General features: G+C 39.4%; 1 protein-coding gene across 10 annotated transcripts in view; it reads right to left on the bottom strand.

The window, feature by feature from the left end:
* The window catches only part of KLHL15 (kelch like family member 15), a 127,807-nt gene that overhangs the window by 79,579 nt on the left and 34,777 nt on the right, over positions 1–13,451 (bottom strand). For 2 of the 10 annotated variants that reach the window (XM_070750687.1, XM_070750677.1), the window contains exon 1: positions 11,152–11,461. The exons of 3 other annotated variants lie outside the window; for them this stretch is intronic. The gene's annotated coding sequence lies outside the window, so the exon portion shown is untranslated. Of the gene's footprint in view, positions 1–432; positions 445–8,150; positions 8,208–10,887; positions 11,131–11,151; positions 11,465–13,451 lie in introns of those variants that run through there. 5 more of the 10 variants (XM_070750685.1, XM_070750683.1, XM_070750678.1 and 2 more) reach the window with 5 other exon arrangements.

Below are 13,451 nucleotides of genomic sequence, written 5' to 3'. Positions count from 1 at the left end.
TGTTTATTTTAGAAATAGCAGTCAACACAATAATATTATAAGCCTATCTTTGTCTTACATATCAGACATACTGTACATTACAGATTAGAAATACATCAATTACAAATACATCAAACTATTATAAATACATCAAACTACATAAATCACAGTGAATCAGCAAAAAGAAAACAGCAAAAGAGAGAATCAGGCTTTCTGGCTCCCTCTTATGGCAATGTGCAACACTACCTCTTAAAACTATAGTACTTCAATATAAACACTCATTGTTAGATTGTTTATATATTGCCAACCCAACTGTCGTGTATATACAGTGTTCCCTTGACTTTCGCGGGGGATACGTTCCAAGACCATCTGCAAAAGTCAAATTTCCGTGAAGTGGAGACGCTCCCTCCCTTCCTCCCTTGCCCTCCCTCCTCCATTCCTAGTTTTACTTACCCCCAGAACCCAGAGAGGCAACGGGGCTTTGCTGTGCTCTCTGCCGGAGTCTCCCATGGCAGCGGCCTCTGCTTGGGAATTCTGCAGCTGACAGCCCTCTGCTCGGAGAGCCTTCGCCGACTGCTGTGCCCTCCCAAAGGCGCCCCTGAAAGCAGGAAATTAGGGTAGGGGCTGATGGAGCCGGGCCACGTCCTGTCGGATAATCGAAGCTGCCCCGCAGGCTCCTCTACTGGCTGGATGTGTTGAGGGGTCACCTGCCCGCTTCTTGGAAGCTAGTGCTGTGCGCCCTGCCTCAACTACCGGGCATTCCGAGTGTTCCTCCTGGGGTCCCTGCCGGCACTACCCCAGCAGCATTGGCAGCTGTCCCCAAGGCCGCCCGGCAGTTGTCGGCTGGCGATTTGGCCCCGGGAATTATCTAGGTCCCCGGCAGTCTGGATTCAGGCCCAGGTACAGCACGGAAACTGCTTTGGTCGCGTTGATGGATGATCTCTGGCGGGCCCGGGACAGGGGCTTGTCCTCTGTCCTGGTGCTTCTTGACCTCTCAGCGGCTTTCGATACCATCGACCATGGTATCCTTCTGCGCCGACTGGAGTGGGAGGCACTGTTCTCCAGTGGTTCTCCTCCTACCTCTCCGGTCGGTCGCAGTCGGTGTTAGTGGGAGGTCAGAGCTCGACCTCGAGGTTACTCCCTTGTGGGGTGCCTCAGGGGTCGGTCCTCTCCCCCCTGCTATTTAATATCTACATGAAATAGCTGGGTGAGATCATCCAGGGGCATGGAGTGAGGTATCATCAGTATACGGATGATACCCAGTTATACATCTCCACCCCATCTCCAGTCAACGAAGCAGTGGAAGTGATGTGCCGGTGCCTGGAGGCTGTTGGGGTCTGGATGGGTGTCAACAGACTCAAGCTCAACCCGGATAAGACGGAGTGGCTGTGGGTTCTGCCTCCCAAGGACAATTCCATCTGTCCGTCCATAACCCTCGGGGGGAATTATTGACCCCCTCAGAGAGGGTCCGCAACTTGGGCGTCCTCCTCGATCCACAGCTCACATTAGAAAAACATCTTTCGGCTGTGGCGAGGGGAGCATTTGCTTAGGTTCGCCTGGTGCACCAGTTGCGGCCCTTTTTGGACCGGGAGTCACTGCTCACAGTCACTCATGCCCTCATCACCTCGAGGCTTGACTACTGTAATGCTCTCTACATGGAGCTACCTTTGAAGCAGTGAGAGCAATCATGGGCTTTCCCAAATATGCCCATGTTACACCAACACTCCGCAGTCTGCATTGGTTGCTGATCAGTTTCCGGTCACAATTCAAAGTGTTGGTTATGATCTATAAAGCCCTTCATGGCACCGGACTAGACTATCTCAGGGATCGCCTTCTGCTGCATGAATCCCAGCGACCAGTTAGGTCCCACAGAGTGGGTTTTCTCCGGGTCCCATCAACTAAACAATGTCGCTTGGTGGGACCCAGGGTAAGAGGCTTCTCTATGGTGGCCCCGACCCTCTGGAATCAACTCCCCCCAGAGATTAGAATTGCTCCCACCCTCCTTGCCTTTCGTAAGCTTCTTAAAACCCATCTCTGCCACCAGGCATGGGGGAATTGAGATATTCTTTCCCCCTAGGCCTTTACAATTTTATGCATGGTATGTCTGTATGTATGTTTGGTTTTACAATAGTGGTTTTTAACTGTTTATATTGGATTGTCATATGCTGTTTACTACTGTTGTTAGCCGCCCCGAGTCTACGGAGAGGGGCGGCATACAAATCTAATCCAATCCAATCCAATCCAATCAATTAAAGATGACATCTTAAAACAGGCGAGAAATCAGACTTGGAAACACAAAGGAAAAGATATTAAAATTCTGAAACAAGTCCCAAAGAGGGTAAGAGAAAGCAGAAGAGGGTACTATTTTCTTACAAGTGTTTTAATCAAAAAGAATATAATTTTTCGATGGCTAGTACCAGAAGGACTTTCTCTGACCTGGCAAGCAATGAAAATCAAGATAGAGAGTGTGGACGAGGCAAGAGCTTTTTTCGCACAAAGTGGATTGAATAAAACTGACCAACTTCAGATAGAACCTAAAGATAAAGAAGAATGGGGGACCACCCGTAAAGAGGCGAGAGAAATGCAAGATGTTAAAAAGAAACAACCACAAAAGCAACAAGAATTGGTGTTAGACAGTAGATTGCGTGAACCGAAAGAAATAAAAAAATACTATAAATAGAAATGTCACACGACTTGAAAAAATTTTCAGTCAATGTTAATGGCCTGAACAACCCCAGGAAAAGAAATCAAATATTGTCTAAACTTAAGAAACAAAAAGCACAAATAAGTATCTTACAGGAAGTCCATATTAAAAAATCAAAAAGGAATATACTTAATAATTCAAAATTGGGGAAACTTTATACTAGTTTGGCAAATCAAAAAAAAAGAGGCATAGCAATGTACATCGCCGAAACAATTGAGTCGAAACAAATATACAGTGACAGTGAAGGCAGAATTTTAATGGTACAATTAGATTTAGAAATGAAACCTCTCGTAATTATTTCAATATATGCACCAAATGATAACCAAAAGCAATTTTATAAAGAATTGCATGATAAAATACAGTGATCCCCCGAGTTTCGCGATCTCGATCTTTGCGAAACGCTATATCGCGATTTTTCCACCCGATGACGTCACTCCCTTTCTCATCTTTTTCTCTCTCTCTTTCTCTATCTTGCTTCTTCCTCTCTCACACTCTCTTCCTCCCTCTCTCATCTCTTTCTTTCCTTCTCTCTCTTTCTCTATCTCTCCCCCTCTTGCTCTCGAGCGGCAAGCAAGCAGCCGGGCGGGCGAACAGGCAAGCGGAGCGGCCGGCCGGGCGAACGGGCAAGCAAAGCGGCCGGGTGGGCGAACGGGCAAGCGAGCGGCCGGGCGGGCGGGTGAATGGGCAAGCAAGCAGCCGGGTGGGCGGGCAAGCGGAGCGGCATGGCGGGCGGGTGAACGGGCAAGCGAGCAGCCGGGCGGGCGGGTGAAAGGGCAAGCGGCAAGCGAACTTGGGGTTTCCCCTTTGCCTGGGCGGCGGGAAGACCCAGGGAAGGTTCCTTCGGCCGCCCAACAGCTGATCTGCTCCGCAGCGCGGCAGCAGCGAGGAGCCGAAGATGGGGTTTCCCCGTTGCCTGGGCAACGGGGAAACCCCATCTTCAGCTCCTCGCTGCTGCCGCACTGCGGAGCAGATCAGCTGTTGGACGGCCGAAGGAACCTTCCCTGGGTCTTCCCCGCCGCCCACACGCAAACTCCACCATCTGCACATGTGCGGCCATGGAAAAAGGAGCGCGCATGCGCAGATGGTGTTTTTACTTCCGCACCACTACATCCCGAAAAATCGATTATCGCGAGGGGTCTTGGAACGGAACCCTCGCGATAATCGGGGGATCACTGTATTTGAGCTATCAATAGAAAACATGATAATAATAGGCGATTTTAATGCGATCTCAGATAGTCAAATTGATTATACAGGGAAAAAGAAAGAAAAGAAAAAAAGGTAATTTTACCTACAACATTTTGGAAAATGAGCACAGAATTATTATTAAAAGATATATGGCATGAATGCCACCCACAAAATAAACAATACACTTTCTATTCTAATCCTCATAAAACTTGGTCTAGGATTGATATGGCCTGGCCGCCAGCACACACAATGGAAAAGATCAGAGATATTGAGATAGAAACTAATAGCTGGGCAGACCATAACCCGTTAGTTATATATTGGAAAGGTAAGAGAAAAGTAAATAATTGGTCAATGAATAGAAACATATTACGTGACCCTGAATATAAAGAATGGATAGAGAAAGAACTGGAGGCCTTTTTTAAAATAAATAAAAACAATGATACTACCCCACAAAATCTTTGGGACACAACAAAGGCATATATACGTGGGTTAACAATTTCTTATATGGCAAAAAATAAAGAGAAGAAGTTGCAATATCAAGGGTTAGAGGATGAATTAAAAAAACTAGAATTAGAAATGCAAAAAGATGAACATGATGATAAAGTTAAAAATCAGAGAGATGTATTAAAACATAAAATAAGGTTGATAGAACAAGAATGAATGGTAGAACAAATAAAAAGAGCAAAACAAGAATATTTTGAACACGCAAATAAACCAGGAAGATGGCTGGCATATAAACTCAGGAAAGAAAGAGAAAACAAAATTTAATAGATAGCAAAGGTGTAATAAGACATAGAATAGATGAAAAAAAGGAAATAGCATTAGAATTCTATAGGAAACTATATGAAAAATAAAAAATAAAAGAAGACTTAATTTTTGATTATTTAAGCTCTATAGATCTACCGGCATTAACGGAAGACCAACAACAAAAATTAAACAAACCTTTTACAGAAACAGAATTACAGCAATCTATTAAAAATCAGAAAAATAACAAAGCTACTGGTACAAATGTGATACCAACAGAATTTTATAAGTTAGATATTGAAATACTTTTCTCAAATATGTTAGAGATATTCAATCAAATAATAGTAGATGGTAAATTACCAAAAACATGGACAGAAACTTTAATAACATTAATACATAAAGTGGGAACGGAGAAGGAAAAAATTGAAAATTACAGACCGATATCACTATTAAATGTAGATTACAAAATTTTTATATCAATACTTGCCACTAGGTTTAAAAACATAAATTGAATAATACGTGAAGACCAGAATGGATTTTTACCAGGTAGACAAATTAAAAATAATCTAAGAACAATAATAAATACCTTAGAATATTATGAACAACATCCTAAAAAATAAATGTCACTTATATTCTTAGATGGCAAAAAAGCATTTGATAATGTAGATTGGGCCTTTATGAAAATACAATTAAATAAGATGAATGTGGGAACCAAATTTTTCAACATAATTGATGCCATATATTCTAATCAATCAGCTAGAATTATCATAAATAATGAGCAATCAGGAAAATTAGAAATACAAAGAGGAGTGAGACAAGGATGTCCAATATCACCATTATTATTTATTTTAACATTAGAGGTATTACTAATAAAAATAAGAGCAGAAAAGGAAATAAAAGGGTTGAAGATTAAAAAAGAAACAAAGTTCAAGCCTTCGCGGATGATGTAGTCTTTATAATAGAGGATTCCTTAAGATCAATTTTAAAGTTAATAGATTTAATAGAAGAATATGGGAAAGTTGCAGGTTTGAAAATCAACAGGGAAAAGACGCAAATACTTACAAAAAGTATGACAGAATTACAGACAAAATACAGTATCTCAAAAATTTAACAAATATGAAAACAACAAAAAAGGTAAAATACTTGGGTATATGGATTACCTCCAAAGCCATATGTTTAAAAAATGATAATTATATAAAATTGTTAGGACAAATTAAAAAGGATTTTGAAATACGGAATAATTTACAGCTATCTCTAGTTGGAAGAATCTCCACAATTAAAATGAATATCCTCCCTAAAGTACTATTTCTTTTCCAAGTTATCCCAATCGATCCTGGACCAAATTTCTTTAAAGAATTAAATAGAATTACAAAAAAAATTATATGGCAGGGCAAGAAACCAAGAATAAAACAAAGTTCATTAGAAGATCATAAAGAGAAAGGACTTGGCCTCCCTAACTGGAAGCTATATTATCAAGCCACGGTCTTAACGTGGATAAAAGAATGGTTAACTCTTGAAAATCGAAGATTACTTAACCAAGAGGGTCATGATTTAATGCTAGGCTGGCACGCCTTTATATGGTATGAAAAATTTAAAACTCACTCATATTTTAAAAGTAACATTATTAGGAAAGCATTAATAGATGTTTGGAATGAGATAAGGAAAAAATCACTTCTTAGTAATGCCAGAATGGATTTCACCAATAGAAGCTATCTCACACCCAAATCTTTTAAAAGAAGGTAAGATATGGAAATATAGAGACCTATTGGACAATCAATTAAAATTAAGAACTAAACAAGAATTGCATGAGATAGGCGTTGACATAGACTGGTGGCAGTATGCACAGATTAACTCTAGATACCAAAAAGATGTTAGAACTTTTATTTTTTTTAAAGATAATAATATACTTGAGAAATTATTAATTCAAAACCAAGGGAAATTAATTGGGAACTTATATAAATACTTAATAAACTATAAAACGATAGGCTGAATATTGAAAGATAATATGATAAGCTGGTGTAAAAATTTTGGAAAAGAAATAAATTTGGAAACATGGGAAAAGGTATGGATATACAATTGGAAAATAACAAAATCAATTTCTTTTAAAGAAAACCAAATTAAGATGTTTTACAGATGGCACCTTCCACCATATAGGATTTCAAAGATGTTCCCAAATACTTCTCCTATTTGTTGGAAATGTAAAAAAGAAATTGGTACATATTTTCACACATGGTGGACTTGCCCTAAAGCTAAGATCTACTGGAACAAGATAGAAAAATGGTTAAAGGAAATAACGAATAAGGAGATTAAAAAGACCCCAGAATTCTTCCTACTAGTAATTAGTGATACCAAATACAAAAAAGAAATATACTATTTAATAATTCATATTTTAGTAGCGGCAAGAATTACATTTGCACAAAAATGGAAAGAAAAGGAAATACCAAAAGACAAAGATGTATTTGAGAAAATTATGGAATGTGCAGAATTAGATATGATGATGAGACGGTTAAATAATCAAATGGAAACAGTTCTATAAAACTTGGGAGAAAGTGTATAATTGGTGGAATGTTGAAAAAGATTATTAACAATATACAAATAAATTTTAGAAAATTTGAATTTATTAAATTGAATAAATGATATATTGAAATTTTAAGGATAAATTATTAACCTTATTAATGGATCTCAATTATCTTAACCATAACGAAAATGTTGAAGTAGATGTTATAGTATAGCAGTATATTAAGAAATTCAAAGGATAAGGTTTTTTTCTTGATTAATTGACTTTAATTATTTTAATTACAATGTTAAAATGGAAATACCGATGTAGATGTGATATTATTGTACTATGTTGTGAACTATCTTTCTGTATTGATCTAAATCACAATTAGGGGTTTTTTTCTGTATTAGTAAGACAACTATGATTAGCGGAGCAATGGTAGCTTCTTTAAATGTTGAATGTTGTTTGTTTTGTTTGTCATAAAGAAAAATTAATAAAAAATATTCAAAATAAAAGACAAAGGTATAAAATAAAATAAAAAATAAAAGCATCCGGGCAGAGGAAAAGGCCTCACCTCAGAGGATGAACACTTCCAAGAAACCCTTTTAAAAATGCAAGATAATATAACAAATAACATTTTTTTAAGCCCTGATGAGGAGATAAAATAATGTACTAAAACTGACCAGACTAAGGATGCTAGCCAGATGAATACCTGGTAGGCAGATTTTTTTCCTCCTATTTTCCTCTCCAAAAACTAGGTGCATCTTAACTCAGATACGTCTTATAGTCCATTGTATTTGACCAATGACCCAGAAAAGTTTTTAATTTTAAGTCTTACAAAAAAATTGCACTGCAAAAAACATAATATTCTTCATACATACAAAACAAGAGATCAGTATTGCAGAATCTAAACTCCTTATCTGAAAATAGGTTATTTTTCCTTTTTCTCTGTTTAACTGGATGGCAGTTAAGCAAGCTCAAGGAAAGTTACACTATTACACCAGATCAAAGTTCAAAGTTAACTAGGATAATGCCAATTACCTGAATGCAGGATTAAAGACTGTCAATTCTGGATTGAAGTATTCTCAAGTACTGTAATTCACACCAACGTAACTTTTGAAACATTTTCCAAATATTGCTGGGACGGGACAGGATGAAGCTTAATAGATAGATTTTTTATAGATAAATTTTTATTGGCCAAGTGTGATTGGACACACAAGGAATTTGTCTTGGTGCATATGCTCTCAGCGTACATAAAATAAAATATACATTTGTCAAGAATCATGTGGTACAGCACTTAATGATTGTCATAGGGGTCAAATAAGCAATGAAGAAGCAATATTAATAAAAATCTTAGGATATAAGGAACAAGTTACAGTCATACAGTCAACATGGGAGGAAATGGGTGATAGGAATGATGAGAAAAACTAGTAGAATAGAAGTGCAGATTTAGTAGAAAGTCTGACAGTGTTGAGGAAATTATTTGTTTAGTAGAGTGATAGCGTTCGGAAAAAAACTGTTCTTGTGTCTAGTTGTCTTGGTGTGCAGTGCTCTGTAGCGTCGTTTGGAGGGTAGGAGTTGAAACAATTTGTGTCCAGGATGTGAGGGGTCAGTAAATATTTTCCCTGCCCTCTTTTTGACTCGTGCAGTATACAGGTTCTCATTGGAAGGCAGGTTGGCAGCGATAGTTTTTTCTGCAATTAATTAAACAATTAATTTCAAAATTAACAACTATCGTCCAGTCTCCAACCTTCCCTTTACGGGGAAGGTTGTTGAGAAGGTGGTGTCGCTCCAGCTCCAGCAGTCCTTGGAAGAAGCCGATTATCTAGGCCCTCAACAGTCAGGATTCAGGCCTGGCTACAGCATGGAAACTACTTTGGTCGCACAGATGGATGATCTCTGGTGGGCCCAGGACAGGGGTTTAAACTCTGTCCTGTGGGTTCTGCCTCCCAAGGACAATCCCATCTGTGCGTCCATCACCCTGGGGAGAGGAACTATTGACCCCCTCAGAAAGGGTTCGCAACTTGGGCATCCTCCTTAATCCACAGCTATCATTAGAACACCATCTTTCAGCTGTGGGGAGGAGAGCGTTTGCACAGGTCCACCTGGTGCACCAGTTGCGACCCTATTTGGGCAGGGAGTCATTACTCATGCCCTCATCACCTCGAAGTTCATCTACTGCAACGCTCTCTACCTGGGGCTACCTCTGAAGAGTGTTCAGAAACTTCAGATTGTGCAGAGTGCGGCCGCGAGAGCAATTGTGGGCCTTCCTAGATTTGCCCACATCTTATCAACACTCTGCGGCCTGCACTGGCTGCCAATTAGTTTCTGGTCACAATTCAAAGTGTTGGTAATGACCTATAAAGCCCTACATGGCATCGGACCAGAATTCTGCTGCACAAATCCCAGCGGCCAATTAGGTCCCACAGAGTTGGCCTTCTCCAGGTCCCGTCGACTAAACAATGTTGTCTGGCGGGCCCCAGGGGAAAGAGCCTTCTTTGTGGCGGCCCCAGCCCTCTGGAATCAACTCCCCCCGGGAGATTAGAACCGCCCCCACCCTCCTTTGCCTTTCGTAAGTTGCTGAAAACACACCTATGTCACCAGGCATGGGGTAATGAGGTATCCCCTTGTTAATATGATTTATGTATGGTATGATTTAGTTGTATGGTTATTTTAATGATATGGGTTTTTAAATGTCTTTTTAAGTATTGGATTTGTTACATTGTTTATTAGTGTTGTGAGCCGCTCCGAGTCTTGGGAGAGGGATGGCATACAAATTAAATATATTATTATTATTATTATTATTATTATTATTATTAAAGCTAAATAGTTCAATTTATTCAGAATTAACTCAGAGACAAAGAAAATGAATAACTTATTTTAGATAGACTGGAGTTCTCTTGAAACATCATTAATACAGAGTGAATCCATACTCTAACCTGTTTTTCCACCTTTTTGTTTTGTTAAATTAAGAGATATAATAAATGCCAGAATAACAAAATATATCTGAATATAAAATATGCTTTTTGTTTATTCCTAAAGGCATTACATATATTCTCTGTTATCAAGAAAAGTAGCCAATCCCCTCCCCTTTCCCCAATGTGGGATAGTAGTATCTACAGCAGTGGTTCTCAACCTTTCTAAGCCGCCATCCCTTAATATAGTTCCTCATTTTGTGGTGACCCCCAACTATACGTTTAGCGCCAATTCTTCCAACAGACCTTTAAGCTGATTGGCAAGAGGTCAGAGGGACACCCCCCTGTAAATGCCTGACTGGTTGGATTGTAAAAATATGTTCCAAATTTGTCTTTTCCCATGGTCTTAGGCGGCCCCTGTGAAATGGTCCTTCGATACCCAAAGGGGTCCCGACCCCAAGGTTGAGAACCACTGATCTAGAGCCTACTGAGAGGTGGCATACAAATGTAATACATAATAATAATAATAATAATAATAATAATAATAATAATAATAATAATAATAATAATAATAATATAAACAGAAACCTTTCCAGGCTTTTTCTATTGGAAATTTAAAGGAAGATTGCCTCTTGTAAAAAAAAAAAAAGTTGCCCCTTCTACATTAGAAATTCAGAGCAAAGGCCTAGTCTAAGGGTTAATTTTAGGCCAAATATGGTAGCAAGAGAGTGAGAAGTAGGAAAGCTTTATCTGAGAAGGATCCAAAGGAAAAGGTATGACCCAAGTAACGCTCAAAGAACAGCAAAGAGGAGGCCAATAGGAAGCCCAACGAAGGCGAACATCCCGCTCCCACCTTCACATACCTCTCGGCAGCGCGGAACTCACAGATCTTCCCGCTGACCCTACGAAAAGGGGAGGTCTTTGGGGGACAAAACGATAGAGTCTCTCACAGAGGGGCTGAAGTAGCTGGACATTGCAACTGAGGTATTTGCGCCTAGGATACTTCTTCGTCAAAGCGTTCGTGAGAAAGGCCTTTCGGCGGCAACGTCAGGGCACTGGCTTTTGCCAGGCCCTGCTTCATCCCCCTCCCAGAATCTCTGCCTCTCCCTTCCCTGTCAGTTGTTTACCTTCTGGTTTGCCTAGAACAGCCACAGTCGGCATCTTCCCCCAACGACAAGCACCCCACACTGACCGTCACTTCCGCTGTTGCTGCAGCCGCCCCCACCTTAGGAAAGGCAGAGAATACCGAAAAGGAGGAGGAAAAATCTCCATGAATACGAAATCGCTACTGCTGCTGAGGGCGTCGTAATTTCCCAGTGTCGCCACTTCTCATTTCAAGTATAGCAGCCACCCTATTCGCTGTCTCCGCTGCCTCACAAAAGTCGCCAACCGCGTGCGCAACACTTAGCTCCACCTCGCCCGGCGCCCCGGCCACTAAATCTCCTCCCCTTGAGGTTTTCATTCATTGTCGCCTTTCTCATTCGGTCTCTTCTTCCTAGGATTCCCCGGTTTACGTTCTTTTTCCACCCAAAGTTTTATCTGTTTGGCTTTGGCTGCGAATCCCGTTAATTCATATTGCAAACCAGGTAAAAAACCGGATTTATTTCATGAAGAACTAACATACTCAATACTCAATAATTAATTTACAGTAAAATATGTCGCTTAACAAATTTACATCAACTTATACTGATTCCGTGAACACATTTAAAATCTATATTTAGGGAAATATCTTTATGAAAACTACTTAGATGAAAAAGATTAATATTGCAAGCAGATTCAGTTTATTACATTCGAAAAAATGTTATGGAAAACAATTATTCACATAAGTTTTCTTCAAAATAATTATATAAAATGTTAGACTGAAAGCATAACTGTGGGACAGTCTACATTTTATTTATTCTTTCTAGACATTAAACATGATATCACAATTCCACAACTCATCAACTACCTGCAGAGAAAGAGTAAATATTAAAATATTAAGTGTATGATGCAGCTATAACTTTAAGATTATTAATACAATTCACTCCAAAAAAACTGGGGCATAATTATTCCAAATAGGGATAAAAAAGCAATCATTTTAATAGTAGTATGCCTACTTAATAGTAAACAACAAGAAGGCAGAGAAATAAATCAGGTGCTGATACAGTTCTTTCAGATATAGTTTTAAATAGAATAAAGAGTTCACCTGGTATTGATTAAAAGATTAGAGACATTAGAGTCCAACAATATCCAAAATGTCCACTTTTAGCAGGTATAATACTATAATGTAAATTTATTTCTGATAAGAATGGTTGTTTTCCCAGATTAATTAATATAAAATCAAGAGAATATTGTATATGCATCACTGTCAGTGAACATAATTCAAAGACATTGCAGTCACGTGTACCTTATTAAACCGAGACTTACTGAATTAGCTAGACTCCTTTAAAATAAATATACTGAGCCATAACCTAGCCATAGTGCAAAATGAAACCTATTTACTTATATTAATATATTTAACATCAGTGCTATTTAGTTGCATAGATGATACTATTCAATTGTTTCATTCATTTTTCATTGCACAATGGCTGGGAATACAAGGAGTATGTGGGATTAGCTACGGTAGGCTAAACAGAGCACTCTCAATCTCCCCTATAATCTTTCCTGGGTCCCTTGGAAAGCAATAAAAATGCCAGTGCAGCCCCCAAAAAATCTTAGAAGGCAAAGGAAAATTGATAACAGAAGTGATGTTTGAAGTTGAGGAATGCTCCAGAAAACAAGACCAAGGGAGCTACATTTATAAATACAAAAATTAATAGTAATGGCTGCTCTAATACACAGCCTCTGCATTAATAATTCAGTTTGGCTTTGTAGTCTCATCTTCATTACATCAGTACCTCTTACCTCATGAATTCTACTTTGATTTGCATAAGTCTATATAAAAGGGTTGCATTCTCTTTTTGAATATGCTATTGCAGTCCGCCTTACTGAAATTAACAGAATAGAGTTGAAAGGGAGTTTGGGGTTGTTCTAGCCCAACTTCCTTCTCAGGCAAGAAACCCTACACCATTTCAGGCAAATGGTTCTCCAATCTCTTCTTAAAAACCTCCTGCCAAGGTTCCAGGTAGCATCCAACTTAAATCGGAGTCTAAGTCAAAGTATTCCTTGAAGTTCCAGAATCATCCTGACACCTACACTGGGAAATCTGAATCTGAGCTTCCCACCCAGTTGAAAATTCTTATGCCTTGTCCCCCACCCACAAACCTGTCACGTTGCCCACTCAGGTTGTGCCAGTGTGGCAACTCCTTCCGCTTCCACCAAGGTGGATATAGGATGGCCTTGAACTTCTAGAAAGAATGTTTTGTGGCTACATCTGCTCCCTCATGAAAATCACCCCTCCCAAGTTCCCATAAACATCATGCCTTCTACAGATAGTGTGGCAAGCCAT

Source organism: Erythrolamprus reginae, chromosome 4 (assembly GCF_031021105.1).
Source record: "Erythrolamprus reginae isolate rEryReg1 chromosome 4, rEryReg1.hap1, whole genome shotgun sequence".
Taxonomy (NCBI): domain Eukaryota; kingdom Metazoa; phylum Chordata; class Lepidosauria; order Squamata; family Dipsadidae; genus Erythrolamprus; species Erythrolamprus reginae.
Note: the sequence above shows the minus strand (reverse complement) of the source record. Positions and strands in the feature narration are given on the sequence as shown.